This window comes from Chiloscyllium plagiosum, unplaced genomic scaffold, assembly GCF_037043375.1.
Source record: "Chiloscyllium plagiosum isolate Xiang-an unplaced genomic scaffold, Cpla_swu_hap1 HiC_scaffold_20, whole genome shotgun sequence".
NCBI classification, from domain to species: domain Eukaryota; kingdom Metazoa; phylum Chordata; class Chondrichthyes; order Orectolobiformes; family Hemiscylliidae; genus Chiloscyllium; species Chiloscyllium plagiosum.
The window spans coordinates 35,237,926-35,251,766 of NW_028270158.1; the positions used below are offsets into that span (position 1 = coordinate 35,237,926).

Sequence of the window (13,841 nt, forward strand, 5' to 3'; positions counted from 1 at the left end):
CTGACTTGTAGCTCACATTGCAACTCACTTTGACATATTCAGTATTACTGCAAACTGCCATAATTTGCCAACTATTCAACTGTGACCAACAGGTACATTATCCAAGTGCATTTCTATTTTCCCAGCAGGCTAATCATGGAACCACATGGTATCTGCTACTTCTACCAATCAGTAGTACTGAGTAAGGGTTGTTTGAGGTCATTCACTGCCAACAATCCTACTTTGCCTTTGCTTTGTCTCAGGCGTATCTAGTGATTCATCATGGAGGATACACCACTGTATAATATCTAAAGGTGAGGCACTGTTCTTTGATAACAAGAAGGTTTCTTGCATGATAGCAATAAATATAACTACATTTGATCAGGTGTAATTACAAGGATCTTATGGAAGTGACAGCTTCCTCCGACAGCTACAATAGAACTTTTGGTCTCTACTCATAGATTATGTGACATTGGGAGAATGGGTGAGCCAATGTAATATGAACATTAATCACTTCAGAACCATTATCATATACAACATATTGCACCACATTCACTGACATGCTTCCCTACCATGTAGGATAATAGACAGCAGTAACCTCGAATCAGCTATGGAGCAAATATGAACACATGCTCAGTCTGTGCAGGAGATGGTGTTGGGAATAATTGGAGTGCAGGATGGATATGTGGGAGTAGGAGATATAAAAATTTGGATTTCTAGAAGGCATTTGATGCGGGACCATGTGTTTGTTTGCTAATAGGATAAAGTCCCAGCATTGTTGCTATTCCACTTACTATGGTCTCTGAGCTAACCGACCGAGACTGCCATGAAGGTGGAACAGTTGAAAGCCTGACCTTTAAGAAGCAGAGCAGCTTACTAGCAGCCTGTGAGGTGATCTTCAACGTCCCTCACTGAAAGGTTGTAACCATGAAATTTCTCACCATCAGCCAGGTAATTACAGTTGTTGTGGTTCTGTTCGCCGAGCTGGAAGTTTTTGTTGCAAACGTTTCGTCCCCTGGCTAGGCGACATCATCAGTGCTTGGGAGCCTCTTGCGAAGCGCTTCTTTGATGTTTCCTCCGGTGTTTATAGTGGTCTGTCCCTGCCGCTTCCGGTTGTCAGTTTCAGCTGTCCACTGTAGTAATTACAGTCACTATGAGGGTGGTAAGGGAATAAAGAAGGGCTGTTTGTTGAGCTTTGTACAAAACACTGGATGTTTCATTGGATGAAGTTGATATGGAGTAGTTAAGACTATAAGATATAGAAGTAGAAATTAGGCCATTCAGTCCATTGAGTCTACTTTGCCATTCAACCCCATTCTTCCACTTCCTCTCTGTAACCCTTGATTCCTGTAACCCCAAACCCCTTGACCCTCAAGAGCCTAGCTATCTCAGTCTTAAATATAATTGTTTTGTGGTGATTTTCAATCTCAACACTCAAACCAATCAGTAACAGAGGAATAGTGAAGTGTTGGATTGTCAAACAATGGAGGTCAGGGATTTTAGTTATTGAGCTGAACCAGAGTTGAACAATATGCTGGTCTATACTCCATCTGGAATGCAGATATGCCAACTGTTATTGTTGTAGGGTCGAGCAGGGACACATGGCCCCAAATGGAGCTGGAGAATGGATAATAATTATATGTTAATTAAAACATAGTTGGGTCAGAACTGAGTGTATATGTTTGGGAAACAATTATTTGGTTGAGCTCTGAAGCTGTGTGAACTGAAATAAAAGTCTGATCAGAGAAGTGAATGCCTGGAATCTGTCCTACCAACCTTTGATCGCTCGTGTTTAATACCAATGCCAACCTTCTTTTGTCCTCTTCCGCTTCAGCCTCTTCCGCTTTATCCTCCTCCCCCTCCTGAGGTGCTCCCTGTTCCATGCTAACAAGGGTTGTTCCCTCATGATGGCTAAGTTATGGAAGATATTAGAGACCATAATGAACAGGACCCCACTTCAGTACTGAGGGGGCTTCATTATCCTCAGTGTGTTGATTGTCTGATTGATGATGTTCTTCATTGTAACCTGGTCCTTGTGGGCCCACAGCTCTGTGGGTTTGGATTGTGGATGTGGGGAGGGCTGCAAATAGCCTTTATCACTTTATCACCCTTTGGTTCAATGTGATGTTTGGAAGACTTCTGGAACAGCAGAATAGTGCAGGATGAATGAATTGTAGTTGCTGCCAGGACAGTGGCTGTTCACCCAACACAGTGTACTGGGCATGGTCATACACTCGCTGCACACTGTGAGAACGGGACTGCTGCAATTTGAATATATCTCACAGTGAGATGTGGTCCCTTTGAATACCCCTGAACCATCATGAAGCCTCTTATCCTCTCAAAACCACATGCCATTTCAGAGGGAAGACAATGAGTCTCCCTTTTTGACGTACAGACAACTTTAACTTCAATTGATAGACAGTGATGGAGAAAGTGAGGTCTGCAGATGCTGGAGATCAGAGCTGGAAATGTGTTGCTGGAAAAGCGCAGCAGGTCAGGCAGCATCCAGGGAACAGGAGAATCGACGTTTCGGGCATAAGAAGGGTCCTGAAGAAGGGCTTATGCCCGAAATGTCGATTCTCCTGATAGGCAGTGATGGATGGCAAACTGCAAGATGATTGCTATGTGGCCTTTTCTAATTTGATGAACAAATTCAGGGGCCACGGTAACCCTTTACAGCCACTGGCATCACACTGCTCTGAGATTGCAGGACTGATCCAAAAGAGCATCACAGTTCTGTGACCTTGATAAACGAAAGCTACTGAATTTGCTTCTCATGGCTTACAGGCATAGAAGATAATTAGAAAGAATCAGTATAACTCAGAAATGATTGTCAAGGTTTTGTGCTGATCTTGCAGATCTTAAAATGAAACTCAGTTCAGATCAGTACTAGTAATCTCCAAGTTTGGCAGGTTTATCCCCTTCTGGAAAATTCTGCTTGAAGAGTCTCGGTAACTAAGGGCTTCCTTTTGAGAGTTCTTTGCCTTCGGATACTCTGTTTGAGAACTATTTTGCTATTTTATAGTTCTCTGATGCTGCAGTCCTCAAAACAGATGGCAATAATTGTCCCCAACATTGGGAGACAATGTTGCATTTAGAAGGTTTCTAGGAATAACCTTGCCTTTTCCTGTCCTTGCAAACATTTGCCAACTGTTAGGAACTCCTGAAAACATCCAGCACTTCCACAAGTTCAACAAGATTCAGGAGAAATCGATAAGCATCTAAGCTTCAGATAGGATGATGTTATGCTTTAAAGATCGGTGGTGGGGGGAGGGGTCTCCATTGTGCTGCTGATCACATGCTCAGCCTTATATATTGAAAAGAAGATGTAAATCACAGTTTACAAACTAAACTGTGATCATTAAAGAGTTTAAAGCTGCGGACTTAGAAAAACCTGAGCTCATCAGGAGGAGAGCATGGTTTTGTTAAAGGGAAATCATGGTTAATTAATTGATTTTTGTTCTTTAAAGGAGTAACATGTTTTGAAGATTAAGGGGAACTTGTAGATGCACTGGATTTTCCAGAAGGCATTTAACAAGATGCCACATCAAAGGTTACTGTGAGAAATAAAAGCTTGTGGTAAAGGAATAACATGTTAGCATTTGTGGAAGATTGGCTGGCTGCTAGAAAATAAAGCATATGCATAACTACATCTTTGTATGATTGGCAGGATATGACGAGCAGAGCCACACAGGGGTCTCTAGTGGGGCTTCAACCTTTTTCAATTTATGTCAGTGATTTAGAAAAGGGAAGCAAAGACACAGTAGCTAAATTCACAACATCAAAATATGTTGTAAAGAAGACATAAGAAAGTTACAAAATGGATATAGATAGGTTAAATAACTGGATAAAAATCTAGCAGATAGAGTGTAACGTGGGAACGATGAAATTGTTCATTTTGGTCGGAGGAATATAGCAGAACATTACTGAAATGGAAAACAACTCTCAGAAGTGCAGAGGGGTTTAGGTGTTCTGGTGCATGAGTTACAAAACATTCTTATGCAGGTACAGTGTAATATCATTATTAAGAAGGCTAATGGGATGCTATTCTTAATTATTAGGGGCATTAACCCTAAAACTAACAATGTTGTGCTTCAGTTATGTAGGACATTGGTGCGAACACATCTTGCATACTGTGTACTGTTTCACTCTTCTTGTTTAAGAAAGAATGGATTGGAGACATTTCAGAGGACATTTACTATATTTATACCTGGAATGAATAGGTTGTTTTATGAGGATAGATTGGAAGAGCTTGTATCCTCTGAAGTTTCAAAGAATGAGGGGTGACTTGATCGAAATGTATAACATCCTGAAGGGTCTTGATAAGTGAAAGTGGAAAAGATGTTTCCTTATGTGGATGAGTCCAGAACTTAGATATACTGATCTAAATTACAGATCACCCTTTCCATCAAAAATTATTTTTTCTTCTCAGAGGATTGTGCAGGTTTGGAATTCTTTGGCTCAGAATCTTTGGTGGCTGATTCATTGACAATTCTAAGGCAGAGGTGGATACACTGCAGTGAGACAGGAGATTCTAAGGTTACTGGGGCTAGATGGGAAATGGCATCCAAAATACAAACAGATCAGCCATGATCTTATTGAAAGGTGAAGCAGGTTCAAAGGGCTGAATTGTCTACTTCAATTGCTGTTTCCAATGTCTATAAAGTCAGATGAGAAGCAAACAACAAAATGGTAGGTTGACCACCAAATCAGTGCAAGACATTGACTGACTTTACGTCCAATGAAGGGTCACCAGATCCAAAACTCTGACTCTATTTTCTCTCCACAGATGTGGCTAGACTTGATAAGTTTTTCCAGCAATTTCTGGTTGGTTTCAAATTTCCGGCATCTGCAATTATTTGTTTCATTTGATTGATATTATAATCTAGGCATAAGTGAGGACTGCAGATGCTGGAGATTAGAGTCGAGAGTACGGTGCTGGAAAAGCACAGCAGGTCAGGCAGCATCTGAGGAGCAGGAGAGTCAACGTTTCAGGCAAAAGCCCTTCATCAGGACGTTATAATCTGCCTACTCTGTACACTTACAGTGCGTGCATATAATACTTGTACTACTTACCTCAGCAAGATGGCACTCAGCATGTTACACTGAAAGTGGGTGTGGACACCGCTCTTCTATTAAACCAGCTCTCATAGCACTAGAAATACCAATGGAGCAGAACTGACTGTTGTGGTCCTTAATTTTTAAAAGTATATCATGAGGTTTTGTCCATTTAACGGCAAAAATGTTTTTAATATATGAGAAGACCATTTGGAATGCAAAATAAAGTAACTTTGAAGTTTCGATCTCTCAGAAGCGTAAGCATTGAAACATAGTTTTCTCAGTATAATTTATTCTTGTGCTGATTCAAGAAACATATTGAACTTCCACTAATCAGATTGTAATTCTTGTTTCCCTAGAGATCGTTTTTTTTTATGTTCTCCATCATTAGCATTGGCTTCATTTCATTTCAGCTATCACAGAGCAGGCAGTGATTGGGTAAACAAAATAGTAATCTTACATTTCCATTTCCCTTGTTTGACAGCAACAGACTTAACATTCAGATTACTGCAGAGGTTACCAAAGCAATACTATAATAGCTATACACTTGCAGGAATTTTTACAATCACATTGTATCAACAAAACACCATCTTTTCTTTCCAGATTTCAGTAAGAATGGGTGAATCAAAGCTGTAATACAGTGAAATTTCCTAAAACAAATTGTTACATAGGATACATTTGACTGGAGAGATGATTCACCATATTTCATAAAGCTGTAGCCCATGCTGATTTATGCTCAGGTTGAAGTCAATGAAATCGGATTGGCTTCAGAGTTGACCAAGACTGTCTTTTTCCAAATATAAATCTTGGCAACTGTTGGGAAGGCAGAAGTTACCATGATTCCATCTTTCTGGACAGGTATCAAATTGAAAATTGCTTAGGGAGGAAAGAAAAGACCATTGGAATTAAGTTAAGCCTAAGTGGTGCTGATATTTTACCTGTCGATACCTACCTTAGGTATGAAAATACAGTTCAAAATGTACATTCAAATGTCCAATGGCAAAGATGAAAGGGCTTGTGCTGTCCCAGCTACCAGCCTCAGTTTGCTCTCAAGAACATGATTTTCAACAGCATAAATACTTTCCTGTCAGCCCTATTCATAGGGGTCATCTAGAATTTACAGTTTACTTGCTCTATTTGTTACTCGGAAAGTCGGTTGACTTGTAGGCACTTCTTGTAGGGTTTCTATTGTTTGTTAAATTTTCAGTAATCAAGGGGCATGGTCTAACTGCACTTGTTCCTTGTTTTGTGATTCTTGGAATATATACCATCAAGATATTGGCTCATGGCTTTCTATCAGCATAGAATATGATTAAAAAAATGGAGAGGGGCCACTATCTCCATTACAACAGGCGTGTCCTCAGAGTAATGTGGTTAATGAAATAAGAATTTGTACAACTCATATGGAGGCATGTCATTAAGATGCTTTTATTTTCAAGTAAAAATGCTTAATATTCTGGTCTGGGCTGTTGCTTAAACATTCTTAAATCTCTCAGCTTCTCCTGATCTCAGTGGGATCAGATTTTATTTAATTCTTTTCAAGCAATATCGATTTTTTTAAGCTTCTGTTGTAATTGGCTGTCTGAACTGAATCCAGTAGCTTCTGTTTCTGCAGCTTTAGTCAGAGATTTAACACTGACAGGTATGGTTCATCTGTTTTCTGCCTCTTTCCACTCACTGGGCTTGCTTTCAGCCATGTTAATTACCGAATGAATTCCCTCTGGCTCGTTGACAAAGTGGAGCATTTTGTTCACCGTCTCTCATCCAGTTGGGGATTTCCTGTTTAATCCTGCGGGCTCTTGCTGTGCCATTTAAACTTTTCTGTGTTGTAATCCTCTTTGTTCAGTTCTGCAACTTGTTTCTGCAGCTTTACACAAGTTGGCTGTAATTGGTGTGTGTGTGTGTGTGTGTGAGATAACATTCCTCCAGTGTGGAAATAGGCCATTTGGCCCATTAAGTCCACACTGACCCTCTGAAGAGCATCCTGTCCAGATCCACCCATCCCCCTTCCCGATCCTATCCCTGTAATCCAGCATTTCCGATGGCTAATTCACCTAACCTGCCTGTCCCTGAACATTATGGGGCTGTTTAGGATGGCCAATCCACCTAATCTGCACATCTTTGGACTGTGGGATGAACCAGAGCACCCAGAGGAAACCAATGCAGACACAGGGAGAATATGCAAACTCCACACAGACAGTCGCCCAAGGGTGAAATTGAACCTCGGTCTCTGGTGCTTTGTGAGGCAGCAGTATTAACCACTGAGCCTATGAGTGTGTGTGAGTGTGCGTATGTGTCCTTTGACTAACATTATTGAATTTGTTCTGCTTCTGCGTAGGAAATCCACTATTCTCTCAGAAGGTTTGGAACTTTCTCCCCCCTAAAGGTGGTGGAGACAGGGTCATTGAATATTTTTAAGGCAGACTAAGGCACATTCTTGCTTGGTAATGGAACCAAAGATAATCAGCAGGGGTGGGGGAAGAGATGGGAATGTGAAATAAAACAGAAACTAATCAGCCATGATCTCATTGAATGATGGAAAGGGTTGGTGGAGCAAGTTGCCTATATTTGCTACCAATGTGTATACTTCCAATTCTTACAAGTGGGTCCAATCACATAATCCATAAAGGAAGTCATGTGGTGGCTGGAAGTCGTTTTAAAACTCTTCAAGGCAGATTAGCTATTATAAAATATGTACTACTGCAAGAAGATGGATAATGTTACGAAAGTGATTGGTCTGGAAGGAGAATGGGGCACTCACCTGGAAACCATTTCTATGGAGAATCTTCAGGCAGCAGTTCTCTTCCTTGATCTTCAGTGAGGTGCAGTGTAAGAGATGTCTTCACTCCAGAAGAATGAGAGTCCCAAGATATCAGAGCAGTTCAGCAATTTGTTTTCCCACAGATCTCCAGGATTGTGCTGACTCCACCTGAAGCGTGGCAGTGGCTAAGTGGGCAAGGAACTCGCTGTTCACTCTCAGGAGAGCTAAATACCTCCTCACAACCCTGACTTATTTCATTTTGTACATGCAATTTAATGATTCACTTGATAAATTTCCTGTTGATGGGTACAGCAGAGTTGACATTGAAGAACATGGGGCAATGTGCCTGATGTCCATGACTGGAAACGTACACTGCATTCTCCTTCCACTTTGCACTGGCAAGGTGGAAAGAGATTTGCTTTCTATGTGATGCAGTTACCTCCCTTAGCAGTGCAGTGCAAACTGCAGCATCTTTCTTATATTCCAGGTAGCAACCTGAAATCAGCCACATACTTGATTACTTCAGGCAGTGATAACCTTGGTAACCAGAGATGGTGCTGTCTTTGCCTTACTTTGAGGATGGAGCTACAGCTATAGTAACTGGCCACTCAAACTATCCCATCCCCCTTCTCACCTTCCACCCAATAGTGCCGGCCCCACACAGCAATCGTTTAAATTAGCAGAGATATATGTTTATTATCCTGCCTGTTGCATTATGAATGAGTGTGGGTTCATCATAGCTTCTTTAGGGACCATCAAACTTAAAAGAAAGAATAAGAAAAGAATATCATATAATATAGCATCTTTTACAAACTCAGGATATCCCAAACTGATTTACAGCCAGTTAGATACTTTGAAGTCCAGTCACTGTTGTAATATAGGAAGTGTAGCAGACATTTTTTGCCTTAAAAGGTCCCACAAAGAGGAATCTGCTAGTGTGTAAATGACCTGTTTATTATGTTGCTGATTGAAGGTTAAATATTGGCCAAACTTTGTTGGAGATAGTAGTCCTCCTTATTCCTGAAATATCCAATGCTGCAACACCCATGTCATTCTGATCATGATTTTCAGAAAGGGACATTATGAACAGTTTTCAAAAAAGGGCAAGAATGGACAAAGAAGTTTCTAGATTCAAATATACAATGATATGTTATACACTTAACCAACTCATTATATCCAATTACTATATTAATAATGAAAATATTAAGTAATCTTGGTGTGCCAATGATAACAATATGAGAGTGATGTAGATTTAAAGTTAGTGGTTGTTCATTGGCTGAAACATGAATTTGATTTAGCTTGTAGAAATAATAAATTGCTTAAGGATGTATTATAATTAATCATGATTTCAGTTTTCAAAATAGGCATTACAATTATCTCAGTAACATCAATATAACTTAATCCCAGTAAGTTTTCTGAGGTATTTAGATCTCAGTGTATTAAAGTACTTGGTGGAGTTAAGGAATTAGGAAAAGTGATATACAATGATTAGTATTTTAATTTTTCAATCTGCAGACGTGGCCTATAGCTTAAGAACTGCTGATTTGTTTTATCATAAAGCCCATAAATAGAATGTCACCACTTTCCAGACAGAAAACAAAATACTTATACTAAGATTTGTTACCTGAATCAAAACTTTAGTTCTTGATTTATCTGTGAACAGTCTTTTCACTAACAATCACCTCACACTCTTTATTTACAAGACTAAATCTAGTTAGAATCCATCAAAACAACATATTCAAACAATCCCATTAATTACCTTCTGTGCATGTTCAAGTGATGAATATTTTACTGAAGGGATTATTTTTCCATAATTAATCTTCAGGCTAAATATGTTTACACAAGATCATAGAAATATTATCCACTTGCTGCTGAGTGTGCAGGTGCTCAGAGAGAAGACATTTTGCATCTTGACAGCAATTGCTGCAAATCTTAGAGTTGTCTGGATTAGTTTTGAACTCGGGCTGTCGTAGTCTGTGCACATTTGTTGACTTGAACACTTGATTCATTAATTGTGCTTCCGGCCTTAGAAAGAATTTCAAATAACCATCTTAATGCTACAATGGCCCAGCGGAAGGATGAAGTAATTACAAATTTAATACTGTATTTATTTCATAGTGGACAACAATTATCATTGAAGGTGGCTGACCATTTATTAAGTAACTTTGGCGATATTGGCTCCAGGCAAGACATGACATTCAAGCAGATGTCTTTGTAAGATAACAACAACCCAAAGTCACTAGTGGACCTCACAAGACTATTTCTTAAGGATGAATTGTAAACAAACGGGTCTATAAGACCATAAGACATGGGAGTGGAAACAATGCCATTCGGCCCATCAAATCCACTCTGCCATTTAATCATGGTTGATGGGCGTTTCAATTCCACTTACCCTCACTCTTCCCATAGCCCTTAATTCCTTGCGAGATCAAGAATTTATCAATCTCTGCCTTGAAGACACCCAAAGTCCCGACCTCCAATGTGCTCCATGGCAATGCATTCCACAGGCCCACCACTCTCTGGCTGAAGAAATGTCTCCATTTGAAATTGACCCCCTCTAATTTTAAGGCTGCGTCCACGGGTCCTAGTCTCTCTGCTTAACGGAAACAATTTTCCAGCATCCACCCTTTCTAAGCCATGCATTGTCTTGTATGTTTCTATTAGATCTCCCCTCAACCTTCTAAATTCGAATGAATACAATCTCAGGATCCTCAGATCCCTATTTTGCAGACTTACCTCTCTGTCTTACCATAGACAATTAAGACTTCAACGCTCAATGGTAATGATGAACATGAAATGAATATCATTGACTTTTCATGAGTTATGACAAATCCTCATCTCAAATACAAGGAGCTTGGCCATTTCAAACACTCAGTGGGTGAAATGGCGACACTGCAGGAGTCGTGAGTCCAACTGACTGCCATGTCTGGAAGAAGCCCCTGGACAGAAAGATGCCTGATGAAGGTAGCCATGTTTATATCTACTTTTTAAAAGTAACAGCAGAAGCTACTGAATCACAAAGAAGTATGAGAGAACACAATAAGAAAGAATGACCATCTGAAAAGCCATCCAATCACTTGCAAGGCAACAAAGTCAAAGTAAAACAGCTCTATCTTTAAAGGAGGTGAAAAATGAGCTGTTCCAACTGCAAGTTCACCCAAAAGTTTCTAGAAATTCAACTCGAAGAAACCTCACAGCTTAGTGAGACCCTTATGCTTTTACCAAATCTCTCCTGTGGCTAAAGCAACAATTCAGCTACAGGCCTGCTATAAAAAATGCAGAACTCTATATTGTGCAATATATAGTGTTCTTTAAAATTTCTATCTGTATTTAATCTTTGTATGTGATATAGCATCTGGGACATCATATTAAAATGTCTGGGTAAGAGTCTGATAATAAATAATTTTCTTCATTTTTTGATTCATAAAGTCTTCTGGAAAATATTTAGATAGGGATAAATCAGCTTGAGGGAGAGAAAATCCACATATCTTACACATAAAGACACATCAAAGACAATAATAAAATTCATACACATTTTCCCTGACATTAGGAAAGAGAAATTTGAAAATAATTGGAACTGGATGTTCAGAAATGTAATTTAGTTAAGGGGAAAGTGCTGCTGAAAATTGTTTTCACCAGGTACTGCAGTTTTTTTTCTTTCCTTGGACTGATAACTGCTAGCCTAACATCTGCCATGGGGGAATTGTTAGAGTCTATAAATAAGATAGGATAACTGAACACTGAAATTTTTCAGTTAACTGGGGGAGGCAGCTTGGATTCATGCCATGCCTGGCAAACCTCACTGAAGTTTTTGAAGTGGTGACTGAAGTAGTGGACAGTGGAATGCATATGGATGTTGTTTATATGGACTTCCAGAAGGCAGTTGATAATGTAACACATAAGGAACTGTTAACTAAGGTGGAAGCCCACAGAACTGAAGGCAAATTACTGATATGTTAGAGAAATTGATTGAGTGGCAGATAACAGAAAGCAGGGATAATAGTTAGCTACTCAAATTATCCCATAGGATCTGTGTTACGGCTTCAATTATTCACACTATTGATTAGTCTCTTGGATATTGGCATAAAAAGTCATATATCCAAATATGCTGATGACACAAAGTTAAGTCATGATTTGGAGGTGTTGGACTGGGCACTGTAGACAATGTAGCTGATAGCATATCATTGCAAACAGACACTTGAAGACTAAGTGAATGGGCAATACTGTGGCAGATGGAGTTCAATATAAGCAAGTGTGAGGTTGTCCATTTTGGACTGAATAAGGGTAGATCAGAGTATGTTCTCAATGTTATGAAGTTAAATATAATAGATGTCCAAACAGACTTTGGGGTTCAAATACACAAAATAATCAAGATACAAAACCCTAGTTATACCCCACTTGGGACAATGTGAGCACCACACTTGAGTAAGGAAATATTGGTCTTGGAGGGTGTACAATATAGGTTTACAAGGATGACAAGTGGACTTCAGGGATTTTTGTGAGGTAGGATTATACAAATTAAACCTGATTTTGTTTTGAGAATTTAGATGGATAAGGGGGGATTCAATTAGTGGCACAGTGGTTAGCACTGCTGCCTCACAGCACCAGAGACCCAGGTTCAATTCCCGCCTCAAGCAACTGTCTGTGTGGAGTTTGCACATTCTCCCCGTGTCTCCGTGGGTTTCCTCCCACAGTCCAAAAATGTGCAGGTTAGGTGAATTGGCCATGCCAAATTGCCCGAAGTATTAGGTGAAGGGGTAAATTAATGGGTCTGGGTGGGTTACTCTTTGGAGGGTCGGTGTGGACTTGTTGAGCCAAAGGGCTTGCTTCCACACTGTAAGTATTCTAATCATATTAACACGAAATGAAAGGATAGATAAAAGTAAACTATTTCAACTGATTGGGGATTCTAGAACTAAGTTTGGGCGGCATGGTGGCACAGTGGTTAGCACTGCTGCCTCACAGCGCCAGAGACCCGGGTTCAATTCCTGCCTCAGGAGACTCTCTGTGTGGAGTTTGCACATTCTCCCCATGTCTGCGTGGGTTTCCTCCGGGTGCTCCAGTTTCCTCCCACAATCCAAAAATGTGCAGGTTAGGTGAATTAACCATGCTAAATTGCCCGTAGTGTTAGGTGAAGGGGTAAATAAAGGAAAATGGGTCTGGGTGGGTTACGCTTCGGCGGGTCGGTGTGAACTTGTTGGGCCGAAGGGCCTGTTTCCACACTGTAAGTAATCTAGAAGAGACATAGTCTGAGAATCAGGGCCAGACCATTGAGGAGAGCTGTTAAGAAGCATGTCTACACACAACGGTAGTGGATGTTTGAAAATCTCTTACATAAATTGGATGCAGGATACAGTTGTTAATTTTGATTCTGAGGTAAATGGATTTTTGTTCAGCAAAGGTATTGGACATAGACAAAAGACAGTTAAATGGAGTTAGGCCTGTGATGATACTTTGCTTTTAAGAGGTTATTTTGTCCTGTTCTTTTTTAGGGGAGAGGTTTTAAGGCACAGGTGATTAGCAGTCTATGAGAAGATAAATGACCAATGAAGTTGTGGTTTTTTAAAAATTTGGAACAATAGTGGTGGTCAAGCTCCTACCCAAAGATTGAGGAATTTGAGTTCTGGCATTCAGAAGTTGTTGTTGTGGTCCTGACTAGGTGGAAGCTCTTGCCCTTCTGTTAGTTACAGCCAAAAGCTGAGGGTTCTCTGCCTGCTACAGAAGTTGCATGTGAGACAACCTATTTTCTGAATTTGAATTTGGCAAGCATGTGTTTCTGGGCTGTTACTGTCTTGGAACAGTTCCTGTTTAGTAGTAAAATAATCTATTATTCTGTTAAGCTTTCCAATGGAGTTAAATTATTGAGTTCCTTTCTTTTTGTTGTATTTTAACCTTAGTGTTTGATTAAGTTGTGTTTTGCTTAATGTAGAGTCCTTTGAATTGCATCTGGAACACAGCGCTGCATTTACCGTTTAATGTAAGAAAAGGTCTTAGGTCTAGACCACCTGCGTAATATATTTTGAGGGGATTTGATCTGGTCCAT

At 39.9% G+C, this 13,841-nt stretch overlaps 1 protein-coding gene across 4 annotated transcripts in view; it reads left to right on the top strand.

Annotated features, from left to right (window-relative positions):
* The window catches only part of rbfox1 (RNA binding fox-1 homolog 1), a 1,740,493-nt gene that overhangs the window by 258,885 nt on the left and 1,467,767 nt on the right, over positions 1-13,841 (top strand). The window lies entirely within an intron of this gene.